The sequence below is a fragment of the Perissodus microlepis genome, chromosome 12 (assembly GCF_051167445.1).
Source record: "Perissodus microlepis isolate ML-2025 ecotype Zambia chromosome 12, ASM5116744v1, whole genome shotgun sequence".
Lineage (NCBI taxonomy): Eukaryota > Metazoa > Chordata > Actinopteri > Cichliformes > Cichlidae > Perissodus > Perissodus microlepis.
In genome coordinates, this window is record NC_140472.1 from 3,399,710 (window position 1) to 3,406,907 (window position 7,198).

The 7,198-nt window shown below is 40.3% G+C and overlaps 1 long non-coding RNA gene across 1 annotated transcript; it reads left to right on the top strand.

Annotated features, from left to right (window-relative positions):
• Positions 1-5,211: 5,211 nt before the first annotated feature.
• Positions 5,212-7,046, top strand: LOC146375604 (uncharacterized). The gene is made up of 3 exons (XR_014801767.1): positions 5,212-5,412; positions 5,620-5,725; positions 6,342-7,046. It is a non-coding gene; the product is annotated as an uncharacterized LOC146375604 (long non-coding RNA).
• The last annotated feature ends 152 nt before the right edge of the window (positions 7,047-7,198 follow it).

Genomic DNA, 7,198 nt, shown 5'->3' on the forward strand with positions numbered 1-7,198 from the left:
CATATCTGTTATTAACCTCTGTCTCTCTTCCACAGCATGTCTTTTATCCTGTCTTCCTTCTCTCACCCCAACCGGTCGCAGCAGATGGCCGCCCCTCCCTGAGCCTGGTTCTGCCGGAGGTTTCTTCCTGTTAAAAGGGAGTTTTTCCTTCCCACTGTCGCCAAAGTGCTTGCTCATAGGGGGTCATATGATTGTTGGGTTTTTCTCTGTATCTATGAAGCGCCTTGAGGCGACTTTTGTTGTGATTTGGCGCTATATAAATAAAATTGAATTGAATTGAATTGAAATGAATTAAAAGTCTGTCTTGGTCTTTTGTTGATTAATAGGCTGGTGTGAAAAATTGCTGCCACACCGCCCCCTCGGCCTGTGCTTCTGTGAGACTGTAGATCTTCCTTATTGAACTTACCCATAAAACTATCACAAAACCTGAATGTGAAGCTCTTTAGGTTGCACAGGTGCATGTAAGCTCAAGGGTGGAACCAACACAGAAATTAATGTATTGCTTTATAGCTTCTGCATTTTACCTTACCAATGCAAACCTGTCATTGAGTTAACTTAATGACATTGCAGAGGAAAATATATTAGACTTAACCATGACCTTTGTTGAGGTAGCGTTGTCAAATACTAAGCTTGAGGCTGAAAACTGAAAGCTTTCCTTGAGAAGATTTGGACAAAGCACTCATGCCTTAAAACACAACATGTGGTACTGTGCATGGAACAATAACACACATTGTTTCAAACTTTGTCTTGTGTTTAGCATGTATGTTAGTAGAAGGTTCAACTGTAATATCTTTAAGGAGTAATTAGCTAATGTTAGCATTGTACTAAACATACATGCTGAATTTGTTAAGACAACATGCTCATTTTCTTTGGGAAAGTGTTAGCATAAGTTGCTAGCGTGCAGTTTTATCCTGGATTAAAACATCTATTGTGTCTTACATGTTTAAATATACTGTAAGCATGATTGTTAAAATATAAAACATAAAAATGCCTGTTATTTTTCATATACCTTACTTAGCCAGCAGCAGGACCTTAGCCCTGCACTCAGACTGCATCAGTGTCAACAAATGCAGATTCATGCACCCTGTCGCCTGATTTTTTCCACTTGGTGTTCTTGGGAGCTACACTACAAATGCAGGCCTCAATATGAGCTGACAATGACTGATTGGATTAGGCACTTTTACCATGGATTGCTGAGATACTCGATACTCTCACACAAAAATGATCCAATCCAGGTTTCTGGACTCCTTGAGGAGTGACAATATTCACACCACCCACAGCAGCAACGGTACGTGCTGTTGGGTGGCTGATCTGAGCCAGCTGTAGGCTAGTGCCAGTGGTGGTGTAGCAATGAGCAGGATTTGCAGTAATAACAGATACATAATTGCTCCTATTCATTGCTCTGCTCAACTTTAGTTTTACAACTTTCCCACAAGGTGAGTATCATATACCAGTAAATGTGTCTGTGCTCGTTGAAATGACACCTGACAGCTGGTTCAAGCTATGGTTTATGGTGTGAAAACACCAAAGCATTATTGCAGCCTCTCGTCCGTAGCCTACTGGGCTACATTCACAGAAAGCAAGAACTGAATGCATCGAGCTCTGTTTACTCAAGGTTTATTTCAACTAAGCACACACGCATTTCCTGGAGGAGGAAATCCTAGCTGTGACGATTCAGTGTGGGCAGTACTCAGCCTTATCTGCACTCCTTTTGAGTTGTGGCTGACTTGTGGGTCCTGGGAGTCTTAAAAGACTCAAACTTCTCCAACGCTCAACATTATTTTCACTTCTGTGACTCAGCTCAGGCTGCTGCTGCCCTGCTTGACATTCTGATGTGGAACAAACAGCCAGCGGCCCACTGGCTCACCCTCATCAGCAAAAGCTGCTTGTATCTATCTCCTTTCTTCCCTCCCTCTTATATCCTCCCTTTCTTTCTTGTTATTACTTTGATTGGTTTAGTGTGCACTGCCCTGCAGCTCTACAAAGCCGTCAAGGGAAGGTTGTTCAGCTTAGAGCATATATAATTTACTGCACGGCAAATACTCTCATATATTCAGTGTAAGCTGTAACATCATCAATGAATTACTTTTCTTGGCCCTTTCAGATGAACTCAGAGATAGAGTGAATTCTTTAACCAAAACCAGGAGATTATATGATATTTCAATACAGCGTACCGTGTAATTAATAGAGTGGCCTGTTTTTCTCATAGCGGCAAAAAGGCCAAAATATGATCAAATGGATAAAATTCACTTAAAAACAGGTTCTGCCTTCACCTCAATATTCTTCCTGTATGGACCTTTTTACTAATCTAACTTATTAAACTACTAAAAAGCCTGGTCAGTTAAATTCCTCTTCCACTAAAAACTCTGCTGTGTGGTGTATGGGCTCTGGCCTCGACTCATCGAGAACAAAAAAGTGAGGTGAGTTTCACAAAGAAGCTCATACATGCTTTCTTTATAAGGTTTGATGTGCATGGAGTAATCACAGATTTGTTCGTGTAAGTGGTCAGACAGAGGATTTCCACAGAGTGAACAACACGTACACTACATGGGCAAAAGTACTGAGCAATGTACACATTACACCCACAGGAGACAAGGAAACTCAATCAGTTTTTGTGCTGATGTTAACTCCAGAGTTATTATCAGCACATCTGCAGTTAGTGGTTATGGATTTATTCATTTAATAAGAAATGTGGACGAGTAGCTGGAGTAAAGGGATGCTGTGTTGAGGATGAGTTACTCTGGTGTGGGACTGCAAGTTTTCTACTCTTCAGGAAATTCTGTAACCCAGATCTGGTTTGATTCCTTTTGGCTTGCTGTTACTCAGGTGTGTCAAACTACGATCAGGGCTGATGTGTGTCAGCATTTCATTGAGGTCTGTTTACAGTGACAAATCTTTTCTTCACTTGCTTAGACAGTAACTATTTATAACTGCTGAGGGACTGTTGTGTAGCTATGACAACCAACTGCTGTAAGCTGGCATCCTAGTTTCAGACAGCTTATTTGTGATTTCATTAACTGTAAAGATGACAGTATGAAAATTTGTAGTTAAAATGTATGCAACTTAGAATGCATGCAGTTTATGACCAGTGTTGGGACTAACGCGTTATTAAGTAACCCGTTACAGTAACTACGTTATTATTGTGGTAACGAGCACGGTAACTAGTTATTATGCCAAAACCAGGAACGCGTTACTCGTTACTGGGATTTAGATAGGCTCGTTATTCGTTACTTCGTGTGGCGGCTATCGCGGAGCTTCCACAGATTCAATAACATTAGCAAGTGGTTGAGGCCAGCAGGTGGATGAAGGAAAAGGGAGGCAAGAGGAGAGACCCGAAGTGGCCGCTGGTCCGAGAGTGTCAGGTGAACTGAACTTCAGGTAAGAAGTTATAACCTGCAGTCCATCTGGGTCAGATATGAACCAAGTTTAGGTGGAGTTTATTTTCGTTATGCTGACTTTTTCGTACTGCGTGCTAGCTAGCATGATGGAGTTTCTATACAGCTGGGTGGGTGCTATGTTACTGATGTTGAACTTTATTTTGTTCATAAGGTTAATTATTAGAGTTGCCAACCTTCCCGTAAAAAACGGAATCGTCTCATATTCAGAGAAAATATTACGCGTTTCGTATTGAGGTGAAAAGGAACACAGTTTGTCCCGGACTTAAGCTACAATGAAAAATACACAAAGCTGGAGTTATTCTGTGTTTACGCTGCACAGCTGCCTCTTCTTCTCTCATCCTCTCACCCTCCCTCTCCTGTTTCTACTTCAATCATGAAACTGATCAATGATCAGCTGATCGGCTTTTCTCTCTTGTTTATTTATCGCCCACTTTGCGCCAGAAAGAGGAAACCAGCGGATGTCGCGGTAAACAACAGCAGCACGTGTAAGCTTGATCAGCTGTTGTTAGAATTTATTTAATATTAATTTCTAGTATCAGCTGATGTTTGCTGGAGCCACAGCTGTAAACCTGCTGGTCATGATATCGGTTTGGTTATGTGGTGAGAGGGAAACATGCAGATGAAAGCAGGAGATGTCCTTACTGAATCATCAGAGCTGTGATGGAGAAACAGGTTTACCTTTTAGTTAACATGAATGAGTTGAAGAGAAGTTATGAACTGTTTCTGAGAGACAAATAACACCAGGATCCTTTTCTAAGTAGCTGACAGCTGGTAACTGTGCAGGGGCGGGTCTAGCAAAGTGTTGCCAGGGGTCCATGTAGGGAATTAAAAGGGAAAGGGGGGCACAAGGAAATACTTTCTTATTCTCATTTAAAATGTCTCACTTTTAAAAAAAATAATTATCTGAGTCTTACAACAAACAATTGATAGATTGATACATATATACCATCAGAACAGTGTACATCACTGTCACAACAGTGTTTATTTTCATTCAAAGGCTTTATGATTTTTCCTATAATGGTCTAGTCAAAATGCCCGGGACGATTTTTTTGTCCCAGTCCAGCTCTGTATGCAGCTCATCTGCAGTCTGGTGTTACCTACATCTTCCTATTCAGAAGGCAGAATTTCCGAGTTCTGAGTACAATCGAAAGCACCACAACTGCAGTTTTTGTGTTGGATGTAAAAAGCAGGCTAGGATAGAATCAGGCGTGGGATTTCTCTCGTGGAAATGTGCACATTATTTTTTCCTTTCTATTGGTAGGTGGCACAGTGCACTTGTGGCAAGTAAGCAAGCTAGAAGACTGGCAATCTTGCTGGGTATCCAGTTACGGAAGCAACACATTAACAAGAGAATTCTAAGTAAAACCAAAGTTACTTTCCCTAGTAACTAGTTAGCCCCTACGGTGGCCCTGAGAGGCCAAATGGACTGCAACTTCAGAAAACACTTGCAAAAAGAAAAATGCTGCAAAAAAGAAAACGCTGCAAAAAGAAAGACGCTGCACTGCAACTTCAAGAAAAACGCTGCACTCCAAGAAGAAAAACGCTACAAAAAGAAAGACGCTGCACTGCAACTTCAAGAAAAACGCTGCACTGCAAAAAGAAAAACGCTACAAAAAGAAAGACGCTGCACTGCAACTTCAAGAAAAACGCTGCACTGCAAAAAGAAAAACGCTACAAAAAGAAAGACGCTGCACTGCAACTTCAAGATAAACGCTGCACTGCAAAAAGAAAAACGCTGCAAAAAGAAAAGCGCTGCACTGCAACTTCAAGATAAACGCTGCACTGCAAAAAGAAAGACGCTGCACTGCAACTTCAAGATAAACGCTGCACTGCAAAAAGAAAAACGCTGCAAAAAGAAAAGCGCTGCAAAAGCACACAAAGCACAACGGAAATAGGAAAAAAGACAACGGAAATGTTCCTGGGGAGACAATAACCCGACGGACCAGTTGCACGAACCAAAACATGCTAACCAGTGCGCTAGGACTGGGACACACTTCAAAGAAGTGGAGGAGAGGTAAATGTGTTGTAATCTCATGATTCTAATAATACTACAGATATCTGGAATATACATTCAAAGATAATTCTAACAAAGATAATGTTTAATGTAGCCTTAGAAATGAAGCTTTTTTAAACTCGAGAACAAATACTAATAAGTCAAAGTCATTAAGGAATATTGCAGTTAATGTGTTCAGGTTTTCATTTGGCATTGTGTCTTCATCAGGCAATGTATTGTCCATATTGTGGAATCCAGCTAGTGGGGCAAATTGGAGTTTTTTGTGGGTCCTGTGGAACTAACATTCAAGTTTTAGCACCTTTTATAGAGAATGGTAAGCACTTCACTTTCCTAAGTTCTAGTATTTATTGCTCACCTTTTAATTGCTTCATAATGACTTATATACACCACAGTAGCTTCAGTAGTGCGTGTTTAACTTTTTTTTTTGGGGGGGGGGATTATTATTTATGTGCCATTCCAAAGTACTATATTCATTTCCTTATTCTAAGGTTTTTGTATTGTTAAAGACTCTGTATGCAAAGATAAATCAGAATTCCAAAAACCGTAAAGGCATGAACTGGTAGGTACTAAGAACTGTATTCTGGTTTAAGCCTGCCACCGGTTCTACGGCATAATTTTAAAAACTAGTTTATGACTTAATAGGGCATATGTACACAGTGACGAAATTCTTCTAACTTCTCTAATTTTGCTCATTTTGAGTTGTCAGCATAGAGGTCTTAATGAGAGTGATAAGTCCTGAATCCTGGTCCATGTTCTTTGAGCTTTTGCTGGCCTTTATTTAAGCACACATCAAGAAGATTAAATACTTGAGTCATGTTTATTGAGACTTGTTTCAGATGTGGTATTTTTTTTTTTAAAAACACTTATTAAGTGCATTTGTGGATTCCTGTGGTCGTAATTATCTTTTCATGTTTTCTCTTCAACCTTAGGCCCAGTCTCAGTCACAGACATCATCAATAAGTATTTCTCTGAGGGCCATACATATGAAGTGATCCTGGATTTTCTTGAAAACAAGCATAATATTTGTATGAGTCTGAGAACATTAAAGAGGAGGCTAAAAGATGCTGGAATGACTAGAAGGACTGACTTTACTCCCACTGACATTGTCATTTCCACTGTTACACAAGAACTGAGAGGCTCAGGTCAGCTTCTGGGTTACAGATCCATGTGTCAGACACTGCGACAAAAGTATAATCTGAAAGTTAAAAGAAATGATGTAATGCACATACTCTCAAGACTAGATCCATATGGTGTTAAGCGTCGCTGTAAACGCAGGTTTGTTCGAAGAGGATATTTTTCAGAAGGACCAAATCAAGTGCGGCATGTGGATGGTTATGATAAGCTGAAGCCCTTTGGTGTTGCTATTAGTGCATGTGTCGATGGATTTTCAAGGAAAGTTATGTGGCTCAGCTGTGGCAGCTCAAATAATGACCCAGGTATCATTGCAAAATATTATATGGAGTGCTTGTCACGGTTTGGTCAACTTCCAGCATGCCTTCGTACAGACTGTGGCACAGAAAATGGCACAATGGTAGCCATTCACTGTGCTTTAAGATCAGACCATGGAGATGAACTTGCAGGAGCCCACAGTCATATGTATGGTACCTCAACTACAAATCAACGGATTGAAAGTTGATGGTCTTCGTTCAGAAGGCAAAGGTACATGGCTTTTAAAATATATTCTGAAACTAAAATTGAATGGTTCTGAAGGTGTTTCGTGGTCAGCGATATACTTTTTTTTGTGGGTGGGGTTTTATACTCAAATATTAAATTACAGTCACAAACA